Here is a 21815-nt window from a genome sequence, read left to right as displayed (position 1 = left end):
TGCAAGAACACAAATAATTCCTAGAAGGACTGATAAAGAATGATTTACAAAGAGTTCCAGAAGTGAAAATGTAGGTATACAGCTAGAGAACATAAAGCACATCCCTCTCTTGTGATGAACAAGGAAATAAATCACCAATACAAAAAGCTACAAAACTCAATCTTCATCAGTAATTGTGATCTATGAATTAGACTTTGACTGAAGGTGTGTATTTAATATGAATGATTGTTCTTGTTTGTTTATTTAAAACAACTTCATGGTTGGGATAGACTTAGCTTAGCTTTCAGGTACCAAATGCCATTCCTGAGATTCATAGATGCTAGGGTTGGAAGGGACGTCAACAGATCATCGACTCTGACGCCCTGTCTAGGCAGGAAAGAGTGCTGGGGTCAGCCTTCTCTTAAAGACCCCCAGGGTAGGGGAGAGCACCACCTTGGAAGCCCCTTCCAAATTTTGGCCACCCTTACCATGAAGACGTTATTTCTGATATCTAACCTAAATCTGCTCTCTGTCAGTTTGTGACCTTTGTTCCTTGTTACCCCAAGAGGCACCCTGGTGTGCCCCCCCTAATGAATTTGTAGGCGGCCACAAGATCACCTCTCAGCCTTCTCTTGTGGAGGCTGAAGAGGTCCAGGTCCCTTAGTATCTCCTCATAGGGCTTGGCCTGTAAGCCCCTAACCATATGTGGCTCTCAGTATGCATGACAAAGTACAGTTAGCTTTGCTGATGATTTTGTCTCATGTTTGTCTTGGAGTCCACTGTGACTCCGAGATCCCTTTCCGCTTCTGTGCTGCTGAGAGGGTTACTTCCCAGCCAGTAGATGTGCTGGATGCTTTTGCAACCTAGGTGCAGCACTCTACACTTGTCCTTGCTGTACTGCATCCTATTGTGTACTGCCTGCTTTTCTAACCTGTCCAGGTGTCTAAGAAAAAAGGCAGGTGCAGCCTACGTTATATAGGAGATGGAACAAAACCCAGTGGGAAACTATGCTGCATTTTCATATTAGTAACACCAGTGCCACAGATCTGTTGTACACCTGAGTTGCTGTTTCTTCTGTTCTTTCGTCTCCCTGTAACTGGACTCAGTGCTATTGGCTCATTTCCCTTCTCTTCTTACATTGATTTTAGCATGGGAAAAGAGAAGAAACACAAGCACATCACACATGGCCATCAGCTAGAACAGCATATAGATAAAAAGAAACTCAGTTGACCTCATTTGGTACAGCTGGCCCAAATTTTGGTATCCCTTATTTACATTATGAAGTCTGTTCATAACCCAAATTGGCTGGGAACAAAAAAAGTGATTCTGAATAATAAAGCAAAGTCTGACAGATGGCCCTAAATTCATTATTTGTATTGCCTTTCCCTTCAAGACAGTGACTTGTGCTGTCCTTGTTGACAGGTCCATACTTGAATATGTCATGCAGTTATAATTAAATAAAGGTGTAAAATATAGGAAATTAGATTTATAACAAGATTATGTAAGATAAATGCATGTAAAGCTTACTTAACTGTAAGCAAGTAATATAAAGCTTGCTTACAAATGCCACGTGCTCTTTCCCCATCCTGCTTGGGAAAGGGGACAGGAAAGAAAACAAAATTAATCTGAGAATATTTATTGCCTTTCCATTGCCTCTGTCACTACTGTGTGCTAGTGATACCTATACATATATGTACCTTATATATATGCTATACCATATATATATTATACTGGATGACAGTAGCAGCTACTTTATTTGTAGAAATATTTGGGCACCCAGAGTCTGTCTTAATTTAGAAAATGTATGTGTATTTTCCAGCACTTTATAAAGATACACAAGCGATTCATACTAAGTACCACACTTTTGTCTATGGCCTGAATAGATCTCCTTTTGAACCTATTGATAGTCTTCTTGAATTGGCTAAAAAGGATAAGAACATAAAAGATGTCATAATAAATCAGACCACAAGCCCCGTATTCTATATCTCTCAGTAGCACAGAGCAAAGGCTGTGGAGAAAAGTATTATGCAGGGGCTATCCACATGGATCTGTCATTGCCCTTCTTCCAGCATTTAAAGGCCTAGAAAGACCTCATTTGGAAGACCTTCCACCATAACATTTAATACCCACTGATGGACCTGTGCTATGCAAATTTATTTTATCCTTTTCTGAACTTGGTTGTCAGCCCCACAACCTCCTGTGATGATGAGTTCCACAATATGAAACTTTTTTTCACAGTGTGAAAAAGAACTTCCTTTTGTTGGTTTCTGACTCGCTTCCTAATGATTTTCCTTGTATGTCCCCTAGCTCTGGTATTGTGAGCAGTAGCAACTATTAAATCTCTGTGTACCCTCGCCTCATGTTTTATTATTTTATAGACCTCTGTCTTCTCCCTCCCACCCCCTGCAGTTATCTTTTCTGTAAGCTGAAAAGTCCTAGCCTATTTTGTCTCCCCTCATACAGAAGCCCTTTATGCTCCTGCTCTTTGTTTCCCTTCTCTGTACCTTTTTATAATTCTGCTATGTCTTTTTGGAGGTGGGGGGAACCAGAACTACCCAAAAACTGTTTTCAAGTTATATGCTTACCACTGATTTATATAATGACACTTTCCATTTTGTTTTCATTCCTTTTCTTAATAATTCCTAACATCCTGTTGGCCATTTTGAACACTAGGGTGAAGTTTATAGACAATTCTCCACAATAACTCCACAATATCTTATTTGAGTAGCAACAGCTAATGTAAAGCCCATCACTGTGTATGTGCATCTTGGGTTATTCTTTCCCAGGTGCAGCACTTGGCATTTATCAGCGTCTGCTATTTTTTTGTCCATTCACTCAATTTTACAAGATTCTTCTGCAGTTCACAGTCAGCTTTGGTTGTTACCACCCTGAATAATCATCTACAAACTGTTCAGATGGCACCACTAAATAATGAGGGGAAGACCTCCCTATTTAACCCATTTTCCCTCTGGAGCCCTTTGGATAACAGACTGACACAAGATGTCTTTATCCTTCAGCCTTACTCAGTCTCCTGGGCATTAAACATCCCAAACCATCACAAGGTAAAAGCATTGAAGAAAAAAGGGATTCCTGATCTGTCTCCTAGTGGCCATGCACAAATGGTATTTTCTATAGGTCACTGCTTACGCCTTTTTTAAACATTTAAAGGTTACAGAATGGGTTGATAGATTTACAGAAATTACTGAATGTTATTAAATTATAAATAAAGTACAGTTTAAAATAATTTAAACAGCCTGGAAGCTTAAATACATTTTAAATACTTAGCTGAATATTTTTTCTTCTGGGAGAAGTATTAATTTAAATCTGCCAGTATTGTAGAAGGGAGCCACTGGAATTCACGCTGAAAGTGAGTTACACGGCAGCTCCTTTAGTCCTGCAGTTCTCTGCTTCTAGTGCAAATTCCAGTGATCCCTAATCATAGGCACTAATAAATAGCTTGGATCCTGGGGCGTGATTCTCATTTATACTGGACTATATATTTACTCTCAATTTAAAGCCCTTTTAGACTGCCGAAGTGGGGTAAGTGGATGTCAGTGTAAATGAGAATCAGGGCCCAGCCACCTGTTTATTTTAGCTTTTATTCCATCATTCCCCTTCATATCTGAACTCTACTTGAATAACTGTCACTTTTAGCACATAGCATTGGATTATTTATGGCAAATTTAAAAACTGTGACCAATATCTATCCCCTTTGAACAGCTCTGTGTATATCACAAGCAAAGCTTTGAATTACTTCTGCCACTAACTACAAAGCTATGGAACATATGTACAAGCTGAGCAATGTATTTCACAGCTCCATACTGTGTTTTTTTTAAATAAACTACTGTAAATTTGTGATGTTCTATGAAATGCATGTCTCTAAAGCAGAAGGTTATTCTTTATTCTGCCTTCTCTTTTCCTGTGTTCTCAGCTGAAATGTGGGGAGGGGTTTAAATTAAATATCTTTCTGTATAATAATCTCCTCCATCCAATATCCAAACACATGCAATCTTGGCAAATAATTATATTTTAGGAGCCAAAATCTAATTTCAAAGATAAAATACATATGAATGCATTAAAATCTGCTTCAGTATTTGGCATTGTTACCACATCATATTTTTTAAGGTGGTGATGTGCTCTGTTATTAGTGATTAAAATATTGTCCTGAAAGTGCATAAGACTCATTTGCTTATTGTTATTCTACTTTTTTCCTCTACTTTTACAACAGAAGGAAGTTGGGAAATGTTCACTGATTCTCCAGTAATATGATTTCAAACATATACGTGGGTACTCTGATATTTTGCAAACTTAAATCTTATGACAGATTCACAGGGTTCTAAATGAATGCTGTGCATGAGCTGACCTGTCTAGAACAAAATTAGTTGTTATTAATTTTGTTTTTTAAAAATTTTGCACAGTACCTGGATATATTAACAGGTCTACTGTTAATTGAAGAGTTTTGTAAAGTCATGCCTTTCTAGAAATCCAGAATTTCTCACAATAAGTTTTGGTCTGGTTCTGAAAGGGGGCATCCCAAAGTAACTTAGTAGCTTGTAGAGCCAGCTGAGTGACTCTGTAAGTTTGGATGCATGATTTAAATAAATGAGGGCTCCTACACGCATGCGGGGAGGCTACTCCAGCACGCTGTAATTACAGCACGTCGGAGCAGACTCAGTCAAATCTGCTGGAGCATGGTAATTACTGTGCTCCAGCAGACTCCAGCATCACGCATATCAGCATCCCTGCATGGAAAAGTGGCCGTGGGACGCTTTAAAGCTTGTTTGATGAGCCACACCACCGTTCAAAGTGCCACACCACTGTTTTTCAGTGGACGCTGATACACATGATGATCTGGGAGCTTTTAATTAGCACAGCTCTCAGAGCTGCACTGATTAGAGAGCTACCCAACACACCTCCCAGAGCACAGTTATAAATGCCCATAATTAATAGAAGCCCCGGTGTTGGATTCCCTGATATAGTAATAGCATGCTGCAGGAGTAATTAAGCTGATAGTGATAGATTGTAACCAGTTGACTCCTCAATAGATTAAGTGAAAGCAGTTCATCTCACTCCAGTTCAAGTGAGCAGTTGCTTACATCGCAGACACCCTACCACTGCCTCCCTCTCCCCAGCCATCTGGTGCAGGACTAATGGTAACCACAACCTTTAAAAACAGATCCTGAGGGAAACATTGGTATCATAACTTTTGGACAGTTATTCAAAGAGACATACTTAGATCTTTTGAAGCAATACAGTATACCACAGGAGAGATTTAAAATCCCATTATTTCCAGTGTCAGCAAATAATTCACTTCATAAGTTTTAACCAACCTTTTGTTTATACAAGATCAAAAAACAAAACCTTATGAATTTTTTTAAATGTAATTATACAAATTACTCATTTTTGTGAGAGATATTTTTACTCTTTGGATTGATCTCTAGTCATTTTCTACAGATATTAATAATTCCTTATTCAAAATCTAAGCAGTGGTGGTTAATTCTAATTGATCTCATGCCACATATTTTATTGTTCAGTGCCTTAATTTTGATCATCAGAAATAAGGCTGGAAAATGTCCCTTGGTGTCTTGCCTTTCTTAGAGAAAGGTAGAAGTTTACAGAGCAAAGTACTACATTAGAAAGGGTTTGCCAACCTTTGCTTCTTCTTTCATTCATATTAAAATAGCTCTGTGTATGCGGGTGTAGGATGTGCACTGGCTTATTTAATTGCTAGGATTTTGATGAGGATTTAGAGGAACACTGACCTGTTAGCTAGTGTTCTGTCCTGTATTAAACATGCCACTCCCATGATATTGAAGTGTGCAAGCCTTAACTTGCCAGTTTAAGATATGTACAAATGTTTGCGGCTTGATTGTTCAAGTGTTCAGAGAAGCAAACACAAGAGGATTAAGCTTGATCACAGTTTCCTGAATTTGGTGTTTTGTCAATGATTGTTAGACTTCAGTTGCCTGAAGCATCTTTTCTCAATGATATTCTTTTTTGAAACTGATCCCTCTCGTCTTTGCATTTAGTAAAGCGGTGGATTATTCATTCATAGTGTTTCACCTCCTCCATGCAAAGCAGCTTATTGCCCTGATAGGACGAACTTTCTTGAGCAGGGTCAGCATATGGCACCTGTTGATGTCTGTCTTCATATTGGAAGAAGTCAAGCAAAGATTATTGTTCAAGTGATTGTGTACATCAGTGATTCTCAGCCGGGGTAACTTGAGATGCTTTCAAGGGTGCCCCAAGTTGCCACATAATGTAGCATTATTAGGTGTACAAACATGATTCACAAGATAAATTCAGAGATTTCAAAAAAGAATCTACAGTGTGAAAACTATTCTGACCTGTTTTGGTCTGAGTTCTTTGCAACAGAAATATTGCTCTATTAATTTTCTATAATCAAAAACATGTGAAGACTAGGAGGCTGGCATTTTCTGAGGGGTGAATTGAGTCTAAAAGGGTTGGAAACCACAGGTCTACAAGAATTTCATTTCTCTTGTGTGTATGCCTCATTGTGTGCCACCATAAGAGTACAAGGGGGTACTACAAGATTCCATGATAGCAAGAGGTTGTCTGCAACACAACAGGTTTAGTACTATAGTAGACTTCATAAGCTAGCTTCAGATTCCTCCTCATGATTGAAACAGTCTACTTTAGACTTTTTAGCTTCCTGCAGATATTACTCAACTTATGCACAATATAGGTAAAGTCTGGCAAGTCTGCTTGAAATCTTTGTCATATGAAGGTACAGGTTCCCCAAGAAATCATCTCATTATTAAAACAAGCAGAAGAGCTCTCTCCCCAAATATACAGAGGGGTATTGTTTTTAACCCTGCTGCCCTCCAAGGCACTGGTGACTGATGCTGATGGACTTGAACCATCTTCAGGCTAAAGGTCTTGGTCCTCCAAACAGAATTAATATAAATGTACTAAAGATCACAGTTATCTGGCTAGCCTGTACAAAGACTGTATAAAATGGTGCTGTAGTCCAAATCATGACATGCAGCACAACATGAATATTTTATGTCAACAGACAGCAAAAATGCAATTTACCTCTGCTTCTTTACAGTACAATAGTTTGCCACTGAACCTGAGGTATACCAGATCATAGCCAAAGTTCTGCATCTGCCAGGCTTTCCGAATGTTATAGCAAACCAGCTCAGTATATAATTCACAACTAACCATGAATGGAATGTCAAGGACTCCATCCTAAAGCATTTTCCACAGAAGGAGTCACCTGACAGAAGTACAAAGGGTCAGATACTTGGCTCAAAAAGGAAGTCAGAGCCCATATTCACTTTCTTTCTCTGGTAAACTCCAAGAGTAACGTGTACCTATCCACTTATTTTGTTAATACCAAGAGTCCTTACAAAACTCAGGCAAGGGTTGTGTACATACATTCAAATAATCTGGGAGAATTCTCCAGGGTTTCTGGGTAAGAAAAACTTACCCAGAGCCATGTGTACTGACATTTGAATGATAAGGCTCTACAAAGTGGAGAGCTTGCAGTGCTGACACTGTGCAACTGGGAGGTGACCTTGTGCACCCATCTCAGTATGCTCTGCAGACTCCCTTATTCTGCCTGGCAACAGATGGCAGCAGTACATAGGGCAGTCCTGACTGGCTAACTGAGACTGCCCATGGTCAGCCTGTGGTATCAGCATATACGGACATTTGCTAACTCACGAGAAACTCTCCTAGAAGTGGCTTGATCCTGGTTGCTCTCAGATTATTTTTTGCCTAGAATAGCCATATTTATTCTGGGAGAAAAAGCCTAAACATCTGTACACTTATGATTTCTCCTGGGAAGGCAGCAACTCTCCCAGGAGAAACTGCAAGTCTGTACAAGGCCAAGGGCTCAGCAGTAATGATCATGTTAGCACTGACTTGCTTTGGTGCTCCAACCTAACAAACCTGTCCACTTAACCCTGTTAACATTCCCTGTGTTACATGCATAACCCAACGGTAAAGGCAGAGTCCACAACTAGACCTAGCATTGCTACACTTCCAAGTTTGGGTGCTAGCTGATTGCGTAGCACAGAAAAACAGCTGTTCTGTTAGAATGCCATGAGGCTACAGCCAAATGGAAGAAATTATTTAAGAAGGATACCACTATGTGTTTTATCTAAATGCTGTAATTCCTGCAGAAGACAGATGTTGCTTTGCATAATGGTCAGGGAAGCTGTGCTCAAACCCTTTAACATGCTTTAGGCACTGTTGTGACATTTATATTTTAAGCTGTAGTAGTGTGAACAAGGCCTTGCACCAGCTGGGGAACCGCAGGAATGACCTCCCTCTGCTGCCTTTCCCCCCTCCCATTCTGAAAGCAGAGAGCACTGACAGAGAGTTGTGGCCATTGCTATGGGAACTGGGCTGCAGACTCCCAGCCTGCAGCTAGATTTCCCTCCCCCCTAGAACCAACAGGTAACTTCTGTTTGATCTGGGGTAATGTTATAACTCAGAACACTTTGCAGAAAATGTTCTGAGTTATGCCTGGGAGATACACTTCTGTCTAATCCCAGAAGGTCAGCTTAGAACACTTATTTCTGTGTTTTTTTGTTTAATTTTAAAAGTGCTTAAATATTTTTTAAGAGGATAATTCACTTAATGGAGAATATTCATGACAGAGAGGTAGATAGGCATGTTAGACTGAAGTTAGACAGAAGGCAGCACAGTTTGTACCTTGTAGAGTAACTAAATCTCATATATATAGCACACTTTCTAATTAAGTAAGCTCAAGCTCACGAAAGCTCATGCTATACATCTCTGACTTAGCCTATAAGGGCATTTGTACATGACATGTGGGTTTATTCTCCCTAAATGGAAGTGGTGTCATGTCATGTACACCTGTGTCTGCCTGATCCTTACCTGCCTCTCCAGCAGCAGGGAGGGGAGAGCAAGGTGCTGGCGGGCAGAACAGTACCCCAGATGCAAAGGGGCTGGTGCTTCCCTCTCCTGCAGTGGCAACCCCACCCCTAGGCGGCACCTTCCTGCAGGCACCCAGCTTGGCAGTCCGGGGGGGGGCACCACAGCCGCGGAGGGAAGCACCTGGCCCCTGTGCAGCTCAGGCAGGCAGGCTCCAAGGGGGGAAGAAAAAGAAAGATTGGGCTCACCGCTTTTTTTTTCCTTCTGTACAGCCTGCCTGCCTGTATGGGCTGCCTGCATAGTCCCTGAGCCGCACAGAGTCCAGTGCTTCCCTCCACAGCTGTAGAGTAGGAAACTAAAACTCCTTAGAGGTGTTTTAGTTTGCAGCTCCCTAAAATCATTTGCTGTGTCCCAAAGTCATTTAAGGTGCATTATGCTGCCACATGTGCTACAGCAGCTGGAATTAACGTGCAATACAGTGCCAAATATGCAAACAGTAATGCCATTCAAGCAGTACAAAAGGCATTTAACCCGCTTTAAGCCCACTTTAAAGTGTCGTCTACAAATGCCCTAAGGTGCAAATCTGCCCAGCCTTATGCATGACAAAGTTAGTTAAACTGGTGAATTATAAACCAGTGAAATTCTACTAATAGAAACAGCTACACACTCTTAACTTGGTGACCAGTCATTAATATGGGTCACATAAATACTTTCCTTCTGAGAGAAACAATTCTTGAATTAATACAGTAACATTTTATGCTAGTTAAGTTTGTGATACGTAAAAACAAGGATAACACATTTTTCTTCTCTCGAAAGCCCTCATTTTGTTTTTATATAAACACCCGCTGTAATAATGACAAAGATTTTTCTTCCCATGGTTGGTCATATGGTGATAGGGTAGTTTCCAATTATAGAAACTCAGCAGGTAGACAAGAAGCAAATCTTGTTTGGCCACTTCATAAGCAAATTCTTTCCACTTTTTTGTGTTTTCAAAACAAAACCAAACTTTAACAAACTAGAAAAATACTCTTTAATAAGAAAACAGAAGTGGATGATGAATATGAAGTTATAACTTCATCCATAAAAATGAACCTAGATCAGTGTGACACACTGAACTTTGCCTCAACCACCTCTGATAATAAGGTGCTTGTTATTACAGCTTCTAAATTAAAATGAGTTTACAATGTGTAATTTTTATTGTAAACCAAGTATTAGACCACTATCTTGAAAAACAATCACTTGGTTTATGAAATGTATGCGTAAAGCTTTTCAGAAATGGAGCCTATAGTAATTGTTCCTGATTTTTCTCTCTTACCTGTATAAAAAAATAAAAAGGTTCAAGATTCATTTTAACTTAACTTAATTTCACATGTGCTTTTGTACCTAGGTGAAAAAATCAACAATCTACTTTTATAGTTTTAAAATAATTTAGTTAACTTATAGAGTGCCTATTCAATCATTGAAAATTCGTTTGAAAAGGGTTTTTTTTCCTTCTCACCTGTTATACTTAGAAGGTACTTTTGGCCTGACACCCATGCCATCAGCCATAACTTAGGTGCTCTCATATTTTCCCTCCCTTTTTTACATGAGCATCTTTTCTCTTTGTTCCTGTAAAAATTAAAATTTAACATCAAGTGAAAAGGCCTACACTATCAATGAATCAGTGACCATGATTAGACTCGAAATAAACTGAAAAAGCAGAAAAATATAAAATATTATCTAATTGGCATTATTGTATTTACTCAAATATAAGATGACACCCCAATAATTAGATTCTATTTATGGAAAATGTATAAATTTGTTATAATTTTCTAGGTATAGAATCTAATTATTGGAAGTTTGCCTTGAATTTGACCCCTCCTACTGTTACAATAGGGAGAATAAACTGGGGGGTCAGGTAGCCTCTTTTCTCTCTGCTTCCCCTCAACTTTTTCTCCTAGTAGCACCTTCCCCCTCTTCCTCCTATCAGACCCAAGTTTCCCTGAGCACATGGAAATAAGGAGCAAATTTGAAAAAAATAACCTTGAAATTAAACAGGGCTGAAGCAGTTAACACGTAGTGCCCATACACTTAGTTTATCCAAAATTGATGCATGTTAGCTTTTTCTGAAACTGCTGCAAGATTCAGCACAGGTACTCCATAAACATACTTTTTAGTGGCACTTTGGCACCTGCTTATATGGAAGACAAACTGTGCATAATATTAGTCCAAAGCCAAAGTTTTTTGATTTACCACATAGTTCATTGGGCTGGACCTCACCAGAGTCAACAGCATTTCAAACCATGATGATTCCACAGTTCACTACTTCTCACTATGTGCATGTACTCCAGGTACCCCCCACAAAGGATCCATGTGCTCACGGATTCTACTCATGACTGGAACTGGGTGTTCTTGTCACAAGTCCTGGACTGTTCCAAAAATGTATGAGAGGATGAGGTACACAACAACTTGGTCTGGCTTCACCTCATTAATTATGTGCCAGACTGAGAGAGGGGCCAACAAAGGGATTCTGGGTGAACAGTATGCAGTGGCGTGGCTCACTATGACTTGAAAACGAGTCGGTAGTGATTGAGACTGACCATCTGTAAAGGGAGAATTGCGTTAAAAGTTTAAGGAAAGTCAAACTCAGTAGTCTAAATAATGTAATAGTATAAAATAGCCCCCTAAATTTCTGGTGCTCCCACATTCTCTTTCCAAACACTCAAGTAAAAGTTATTACTCAAAAACAGATTTTGTTACAAAGGCTAGCTTATAAGCAGCAGAAGACATAGCACTTTCTTCCCACTACAGCATAGAGAAAAAACTACAGGGCAAAAAAATCTGTATTACTTTACAGAAATACATATACTTGAAAGTAATTTTCAGATGACTCTATTAAGGTTCTATACTATCAAAAGAAATGGGAGATGGTAGAATAAATACACCTAATGGATAGAAGATTCTTACCATTCTGAAAAATAAAACAGACCCATTTTAGTCATATATATTTTGATTCTTCCACTTGAATGCAAAATAGTCCAAAGACAGAAAAACAGATACATATCAGTTAAGCTGGCAACATGATCCGCCACCTCACTTTCCAATTTGCCTGACAAATTTTGAACACAGGAGTCCAGACAACTTTTATTTCCAGTGTTGTGCTATTTGAACAGATTTGAAGATGCTGATAAATATCAAGGATTTCCATCAAACAATTCTGCAGTTAAAATTATCCCACATAATTTATCTAACATACATGCTCTTAACCCTCTCTTATTTATAGTAGGGTAACAATTGTTTTGTAGGATTTTCTTTGCTTCTCCTGATTCACTGGTTTTTCTTGCTCACTTCATTAGTAAGATTATATAGCCAAGTAGAAAGGCCATACTTTGTTGGAACAAAGTTGGAGGGGGGTGGTGGAAGGTAACAGATCCAAATACTGCATTAAGATTAAAAAATCACAACCAAGACAAAACTCTGGATTCTCTGAATAGCAATATATTTTTGCTTTCAACAACATTTTTGTATTCTCATGAAAAGCACCAGCATTTATGAGGCTCATGTGCATGAGAAAAGTCCAAAGTTCAACTCTACACCTTTTTATTTATTTTTAAGGAAGCTCCATCAACTTGAAATGTTATGCCTGTTATTGTTACAAATAAACACTCAATTGCTATATTGCATTTACTTGAATACAACATGAGGTTTTCTCCTCCAATTAGCATGAAGAAGAAAGCCCTTCGTACTATAATCACATACAATGAAATCTCACTAAAACACTATCTATCATTAAACTGCTGTCAAAAGAAGCGTGTACTCAGCAACGGAATCCAGCTATGAGGGCAATTCAAATTGATCACTGCACACCACTGAATAACTAATAGTAAACGAATAGTCAAAAGAATCAGATTTCTGCACACTAATCATATTCTGCATATTGAATGTCTACTCTACATACATCACCTTGATTATATTAGGCTTTACTAGAAGGTTGGGGTGCTTTGGGGCTGTTTTTCTAAATTATTGCTCACCAACAGATTTGAAAAAAGAAAGGTGGTACAATGCAGAAGTTGAAAGAGACAAAAATAAAACAACAGTGTTGGGAAAATGTCAGCACTAAGCCCCTGTACTTGGAAGAAGAATGAAAAAGAAATTTTACACCTCAGACTAAACCAAAGTAGGGTCTTGGTATGTTCTCTTAGATGGTTTTAAGATAATTCAGATAGTTTGAGAGTGTCTTTTTCCTTGCCTTAAATTAAATTTTGCCTGCTTAATATAAGATAACAATAATGCTGCCAAAATACAAAAAAAATGTTTATTTGGACTTAAGGAAACCATTTCAGTTGTTCCTGTTGTAGAAGTACTATTATTCTACTTCCTTGCACTCTTTTCTGATTTAATTAGGAAAGTTTGTTGTAATAGATTTTTTTAGACAAAGATGAATTTTAGATTAAATAGGACTATCTATAGAGAGAGAATTTACAAACCTGATGATTCAATGGTTTCACTGATTGGTGCACAAAATCCATTCTGACAACCTGTGGTACCCAAATCTCTTGTGATATACATCCCAACCGTCACCACTGAACTCATTTATCTGAGCATTAATTTGATCTTTAAAAATAGACTGCACACAGATTCCAACACGTGTACAGGAAGTTTTAAAACTAAAGATGAACACCCATTCCAGATGATTTTTGGCTTTTCTGGAGAAACTTTTAGTTTTTACTTTCCCCTTCTTCTCATTGACTTAAAAAAAACCCCATTAAGCTATATCACAAGGCTGGAATTGGTTTAAGTATGACTCAACTCCAATTTTTTTATACTTCTTACTGCTTTGTGGGATATTGTGAATATACATTTTTGATTCCCTGCTTTTATTTTTCATCAGTGTAATGGAAAGTTCCACTGCTTCACTTATGTCTCAGGAAATTAAATTTTGCCTGCTTGAAATTTGAATTTGAAATTCAGAAATTCTATACCCTTAAAATCGATATTCTAATTTTCAGATTATAGAAATTTTGTATAATTATACTTTACCTCATCTACAAAGAAAATTAAATGTAAATGATCAACATAGAAATAATTTCTGAGACATGAACTATTTGCTGGCATAGTTTTGAAAAAAAGAAGATAGTGGAATGTAGAAGTTGAGAGAGACAAAAATAAAACAACAACATTGGAAAAATGTCAGGGCTAAGCCTAGCTAAGAATGAAAAGAAGACGTAGTCCTAACTGACATAGCTACATCAACAAAAGTCCTAGTGTATACATAGCCATATTAGAAGAACAGTTTGTTTTTTTGTTGGGAGAGGTTGTTTGTTCGTTTGTTTGTTTTGGCGTTTTTTGAGTTGTGGTTGTTGGTTTGTTGTTGTTGTTTGCCATTACAGCTTATTTTGTCAAGAGAACTGGAAGAAGTTATAATCTGTCTTCATCAGGACTAAGTACAGACAGTCAAAAAGCCCAAGCTGAATTGATTCAGTTTTTGCAGATTAGTCTAAGCTGCAAAGATTAAACCAATGAGCAAATGAACAAATATTCATGTTTGATTCAGGAAATGGAGCCACGTGCCTGCAGTGTCTCAAGCCAGAAGATGCTAGAGCACAGCTCTCTGTCATGTAGCCAGCATGGGCTGTGTGTTCACTTCCTCTTCTTGCTGTCCCTAAGGCCTCTGGGATTTGTAGTCCAGACTCACAGCAGCAGGACTCTGCAGGGTTGCTCATCATTCCCTCTTTCTGCTTCCAGATGTCTCTAGAATTTGTAGTCCACAGTCACAGCCAGCACTAAGTAAGCAGAACAGGGGAGCTCCATACTTGGGGAAAGGGAAACTTAACCTTCCTCCCTGGCCCCAGACCCCAGTAGGGGTTTGCCTGGGGGGCGCAGTGAGCCAGCCCTCACTGTTCCAGCTAGGGAGCAGAAAGGCATCTCTCTAGAGCTGATAGCACCGCCCAGCCCAGCTAAAAGGCTCCAAAGCACACTGGGGGATTCTGATGTAACTTGAACCAGGAAGGTATCTGGGACAGAAGTTTCATAAACCAGTTTGACCTAAATCAGTTAAGTAAGTTTGATAGTACATTGAACCAGGTTTATCTTAAACCAGTTTCAGCCATTTTGAATCTAGTTTATGTTCAGTGACCTTCTGTTACAGGTTTAAACCAGTTTTGGATCATTTAAACTGGTTTATGTGTAACTTCTGTCCCTAGCCTAGGAGGTGTGGTTATACTATAACTCTTTATAGCATAGAGAAACCCTTTAGAATAGTGAGAGCCAAACTTTTTAGCGTGTGCGCCACAAATTAACCCTACACCTCCCTGAGTTTCACTCCAATCTCCTTCCCTTGCCTGATCTTCTGCTCTGCTTTCTGCTCACTGTCCTGTGCCCCCTGCCTGATCTGATACTTTGCTTTCTTCTCCCTGCTCCCTCTGCCATGTGCCACACACACAGGCTGTCTATGCTTCTCGTGGAATCTGGACCCCAGCCTTAGAAAATGTTTTTCCTTTTATCAATAGTACCTGCATTATATTTGGGTTTGTCTAAATACCCCTAGGTTTTCTCCTGAAAAGCATGCAATCTAAAAAAGCAAACAGACAGGGGTGGGGCGAAAAGAATTTATCACAGGTGACCACAGTTGCTCTATTTTGCATTGAGAACAGTGTGCAAGGTTCTTCTTTTGTTTAGTTGTAACTGGGGGCATCTACATGAGATGCTTACTATGGAGTTACCTAATTAGCTCTTCAGTAAAGCATCTCCATCTAAACATGCAAAGGTGTTAGGCCAGAGCAAACTAATTAACTGTGCCATAGGTTAGTACTGCCCAATACAAGTACTATCGTACGGCAGAATTATATTGTGTTCCAAAACACGCGTTGACAGTGACTGGAACTGACTAGGACATGAGGGTGCAACAGTGCAGATCTGCCTACTGGCTAGCCCCACACTCATGCCCCAACCCTCCCCCCCTCCCCTTGCAGCTGAGCAGGAGTAGCCCTGGGCTGGCAGACTGACCCCCTGGACCCTGTGCCAGCCAGGGCTGCCCTACCCCAGCTCAACACACTGCAGTTCCAGGCACATGTGTAAATGCTGTGCCCAGGAGCAATAAACTCCAGTATGAACTGCACTGGAATTTATTGTGTTGTGTTAATTTCTCATGTAGATGTACCCATTGTGTTATAAACTATCCTTTCTACTCTGCCATTCTGAATAAGCTTATTTCTTATTGACATCATTGTAGAAATGGGTCTTCACAAGGAATCTGAATGCAGAGAAATGAATGTAGATCAGATGGTTATGACTGAGCAAGAAATTTGACAGCCAAGTCATTCTGTACTATATGTAGTTTTATCTGCAGTGCTGTGCACACTTTTTAAAAACTATTAATGAACAGGGTACACTGCAAAAATGGCAAAAGTAAGATTTTCCTATTAAATTGAGCAATAGAAGTATAATTATTGATAAAATCAAACTGCGCCTCAGGCAAGGATCTCAAAGAAATGTACTATGTGTTGAAAGGACAATCAAGGTACATTTAAAACATGGTTTTAAAAACTCCCTTAAAATTCAAACAGGAAAAAAACATTTTGGGAGTGGGGACTTCACAGGTAAACATTGCAAAGAGCAGAGGCCAAGTATGCACTCGCAAAGCAATGAACACACGTGCTTCAGTATTCCGTACAATTTGTAAGCCTTGCTCAGATGCAATTGCAATAAACAAGATTAGTGATGCTGTTGTGAGGTTGTCATGGACTCAGGGAACAACCTGCAAAAATGACACAATTGAATAGAGAGACTTAAAAAATATCAGCCCTGCATGTAGCACTTGGGTTTCCTTGGAAATAATGTGTTTGAAAGCACTGCCTATATTTTTAGCTTCTGAGACCTTGTTTGCATTACAAAGTTTTGTTTGGAATAGCTATGTGAAAGCTCCTAGATGTGATCTGAAACAAGTCATAAGCGACATAGCTATGCGTTGTGGATGTAGCTCTGCCAGTGGAGCATCTGCTATTTAAGGGATCTGGTATAGCTAAGGTAGCAAAAAAACTTCCACTTCAAGCAAAGCTAAGCGCAGATTGGGAAACCTTGGACACTATTGCTGCTGTAGCTAAGGTAACAGCAACCCCTGTAGTGGTAACCTGAGCACGTTCAATAAGAAGAGCATTCTTTTAATACTTATGTCTCCATGTCAGCAGAGATGACTTTGGTTTTCTTCATCTCACATTGTCCTGCTATTCCAGACATGTTTTTCTCAGTTTTAGCAAGCTAGCAAGCAGGACCAAACCTTTTTTATTGATATGGTTTCATATTTTCTAAGACAAAGTCCCAGATTTTGTTCTCTTTCTAGTAGGATTTGTATGTGGCCATCATATTCCATAACCCATTAGTTACAAATGTATCATTTTTATGGCTTTCCTTTCTTTTGAATGAAGTTTTTATATATATATATAGTCTCTCACAGACTCCGTATAAAGTTACAGAATTACTCCAGATTAAAGCATTCTGTATCTGTAAGAATTATTATAGTTTTTCCTAAAATGTATTAAGAACGTCCATTTATAAACTCAAACCACTATTGTGTACATGCCTGTATTATGGATGTAACTGTGCCCTGTGTAAAGGAGCAGACCACTGTTTGGACTTTGGAAGGAGCTTTAGATTTGTTCTGTGTCCTCCAATAATACTCATTTGTTGTTCAGTACCTTGTTCAACCTGTTGTTCAGAATATTTAGAGCAGTTTTCACTAAGTCAGTTTTGGCCCCTGCCTTATATATAGTTAGTCCAGAAACCAATATAATAATATTGGCTTGTTGTTCAGTATATTTCTCCTTTCTTTCATTTAAAAAAGAAAACAGTACAAGTCTACTCTCTCTGTAATTCTTACCTTCTATCCCAGATACCTTCTATGGTTTGCTGTTTGTAGCTTGTGATGAAGGAAAAGAACATCATATATAGATAGGATGTTTGATAAGTACTAAATTTAGGAGCATACTACAGAGAGTATTGTTTCAAGAAACTGCTGCAAAATAAGCACAAAAAAGAAGAGGAGGGTGAGGAAAGACTACTTCTAATTTTAAAACGTTTTTGTACAACAGTCAATTCACTGATCTCAGATGAGCATACACTATGGTCAGATTCACCTATGAGTTTGGTGGGGGGGATACGCTGATGCGAAGGAATAACTGTATGGGAAAAAAGGCATTACAGGATGGAGTAAGGGATTTGTGGGAATTTGACTTTCAATTTCTAACAACTCCCTCAGAACTGTGATGGTATTTTGCAGTAAGCCATGGCAGTTCTACAAGAGACACTAAAATTTTCCATAAGATAACGTGCCAGATGGTGGCACACGAGACCTGGGGATGCCTACTGACAGTGCCACATGTCATTAGCCAGCCATCCTGATGCTGTGAATATAAAAAGCATTGGTAGCAAAGGTAGCCAAATGTGAACAAACTCTGCCAAAGCAGCTATGTTGGTAGCAGTAACGTGACAGAATTTCTTCTTGTAAAACTGGCTGCCTACAGTAGACAAAGTCTAAGGGGGAGGATAGGGACTAGTGCCTTTAGAGCAGTTTTCACTAGGTCAGTTTTGATCCTTGCTTTATATGTAGTTAGTCCAGAAACTCCTATAAATATTTTTAAAATTCCCAAATGTCACATGTTCCACAATCCCCTACATTAACACTCAAGTTCTTGCCAAACTGAAGATTAATTTCAGTGCACTTTTGTACCTTCACCTTGATGTGGGCCCTTCCTACTCATTTTAACTTGATCTTTCTCACTTGACCATACAACTAGAAGAAATAAGATGTAAACTGTTTAATAATTATAATAATAATAATAAACTTTCTAAAATTATCCTTTTAAATATTTTTAAAAGTCTGAAATGCTTAGAAATGAACCTCTCTCGAAGAAGCTTGCAACTATGTAACTTCAACACTGATTTTCAAAATTAAAGCTAAGCACTTGAATGATATAGCTAGGCAGTAGGCCTGTGTGAAACATCTAGTATTCGCTTTGGATTTGGCTGATTCAGGGGACAGTGATTTGATTCAGTGATCCAAATCACTATCCCAAATTGATTCAGCCAAATCTGATTCAGAGATTCGGCCGCTGCCAAATCAGCCAAATCTTCGAAGCAGTCCCATCCCCTGCCCACTGTCCCATGGTTGCCCCCTGCCTGGCCCCAGTTCCAGCTCTTCAAAAAAAAAAAAAAAAGAAGGCAGTGGGGGGCAACAGGGATTGTCATGTCCCGTCCCGTCCCGTCCCACCCCCCGCCTGGCAGCAGCCAGTGAATAGTGGCTTTCTTTTAAAGAGCCGGGAGCTGGGGCTGGGTGGGGCAGCAATGGCGGGCCTGGGAGAGCAGGCGGGAGTCAGTGGGGGCTAGGGGAGCAGGCAGGGGATGGGGCCTGGCAGGGGTCCCCCCCATTGTCCCCTCCCCCATCCCCTACTTACCAGCACAGAGTCTGGGTCCAGCTCCCTGTGGCAGCGAGCGGGGACTGCCCGAATCGTCAAAGCTCTCCAAATCTTTTCCGAATTGATTCGGAGATCTTCAAATCAATTTAGACTTTTTAACCGGTCTCCTGATTTGATTTGGATTCAGAGATTTGGCTGCCGAATTGGGCCAAACCTCCTCTAAATTGAATGAGTATCTGACTCTTCTCACAACCCTACTAAGCAGTTCATTTTCTAACAATATAAAGGTTCTTCGTATACTTTTTTTCCCATTCATAAAGGCTGTTACAGGTGCAAAAAAGCAGGTTTGATGTGATTATGTTCTGCCTGTATCAAGTGAAAGTAGGGCCTTGAAATTAATCTGTCATTTGTCAAGTAGTCAAAGCCAAGCAGGGGAAGGGAGTATGCACAACTAATAGCTCCTCCAACATGCTCAGCAGCAGCAGACTTTGGAGAGCAGAGAATGGGAACAGTCAGAAGCAGATCCAGAATTTTACAAAGGGGGCCTAGGACAACAGTAGTGGAAGGCAGGAGAAAGGGAAGAGGTGGGAGAGGTGACATGTCTCTGGGTACAGAGAAGAAGGGAGAGGGAATTCTTACCTTCTTCAGAGACTTAAGTCCCCAGCTGCTGTTTCTTCTGTGATCAGAAAGGGTGCTATGACTGCACCACTGCAGCTCCTCTGAATCTGCCCCTGGGAACAGTTAGGTGTGTGTAGCAAAGTAAGGGCTGCAGAGCTTCTGAAGATTTGATATTCCAGGGATCCCCTCTACCTTTCTACCACATACTAGACCATGTGCAATAGGGCCAGCTGCCAACTACCCAAGTTTTTCACAAAGTTCTCATTCCTGATGTTAAATTAATAAAATGCACCCCATATGTCTGTTGTTTATTCACCTGTAGGTCTTGCTTAATACACTAAGTGATTTACTAGTTATCCTTTTTTTGCATTACAAGTATTACAAAAAATTGCCACCTTATACTCTGGTCACAAAGGTAATGTTAGAGACATTATACAGAATTTGAGACGTAGCAGAGTATTCCTGTTATTCCTAGCATGTTCTGTGCTGTAGTGTTTTTCTTAGAAAAATAACTTTCAGATCACTGCATGACTTTGTTGTGCAAGATCAAATTATTGGTAAGCTGGCTTTACATTGCTCAAAGTGGTTGTATCCATGCTACACTGTGGTCTGTTGATTTTAGACAAAGGGTGATTTCTTCTCAAATGGTGTAAATTGTCTATTGTAGCCAAATGCTTTTTCTAATTGCCCTGTTCAGCCAACTGGGTTAAGGTGGTCTTGTCCACCCACACCCTTATTTAAACTATATAAAGATTCTGAGGTCTGTTAGCTACAGTTATAAAATTGTTAGTGCTCCATTTTTAAAGAAAAACCTGAATATTCCCACTTTTCCCTCTATTTCGAGTTATATTTCGGTCAGTCCCTTTTTTGGGACATCTCCCTGCCATCAGCCTGTCTGTTGCAAATCTTGGCCTGTGTGTGTTTTGTTTTGTTTATTCTTGTTGGCAGCCTGAGTTCTATAGTTAGCTTTCTTTCCAGGGATCATTCGGAGGCCACACATTACTAGGCTCAGTGATCTGAGTGACTTGTAGTCGGCACTGGTTAAAAATCACATTGGCTACAGACGTTGTGGCAGATCAGCTATCACATAAAAATGTGCTCGGCACTGGAAATACAAAGACTCTGGTAACTCCCCTTCTCTGCCGAAGAAAAATAAGAGTTTCCCAGCCTCTTGCCTTGCCCAGCACTAGTCATCTGGAAACTGTTTACTGATACCTAGGGTGGATTTTCATGTAAATGGGGATCTTGAGAATTCTCAGTGCCCACATCATTGATTATGTGTCATTATTTGAATCCTCCTCAATTCACAAGCAGCCCACAGCAGAATGTAATACCTTGTTTATCATCTGTAATACCCCATTTATCTTGGAACTTGTTCCAAGTTCCATTTTCTTCTGGCTTTATGTATATGCGTCTTATGTTTAAATTAGTCTGAAATCCAGAGAGGGGAGAGAGTCTGAATCTGTGAACAGGGCACCGGGAGTCAAGAGACCTAAGTTCTGCTTTTGACCTGCTCCACAGCTAGGGACAGAAGTTGCACATAAACCTGTTTAAGTCATCAGAAACTGGTTTAAACCTGTAACAAAACAAATTCAGTGCACATAAAGCAGTTTCAAAATGTCTGAATCTGATTTAAGATAAACCTGATTGAATGTAGTATCAGCCTTAACTGATTCGTGTCAAACCGGTTTATGAAACTTCTGTCCTAGACCGGGCTGCTCAATCCATCTTAGTTTACCCATCTCTAAAACAGGGATGCCCTCCTCCTCCTCATTATTATTGTTGTTATCATTGTTGTTATTATTACATTGTAATTTTTAATGGTAATACTTATTTCAGGGCAAACTGTTTGATGCAGTACTTTTTGACAAAGACATCTCATTATTATGTTGAGAAAATGCCTGTGCAGCTTCATAATCTCCTAAAAAGGACCCAGCAAAATCCTGATGCTGGTCCATTTTG

General features: G+C 39.5%; 1 protein-coding gene across 2 annotated transcripts in view; it reads left to right on the top strand.

The window, feature by feature from the left end:
- Positions 1 to 21815, top strand: part of GNAL (G protein subunit alpha L) — a 316776-nt gene that overhangs the window by 222484 nt on the left and 72477 nt on the right. The gene's annotated exons all lie outside the window — the stretch shown is intronic.

Source organism: Crocodylus siamensis, chromosome 3, assembly GCF_052110815.1.
Source record: "Crocodylus siamensis isolate JL-2025a chromosome 3, ASM5211081v1, whole genome shotgun sequence".
NCBI classification, from domain to species: Eukaryota; Metazoa; Chordata; order Crocodylia; family Crocodylidae; genus Crocodylus; species Crocodylus siamensis.
Note: the sequence above shows the minus strand (reverse complement) of the source record. Positions and strands in the feature narration are given on the sequence as shown.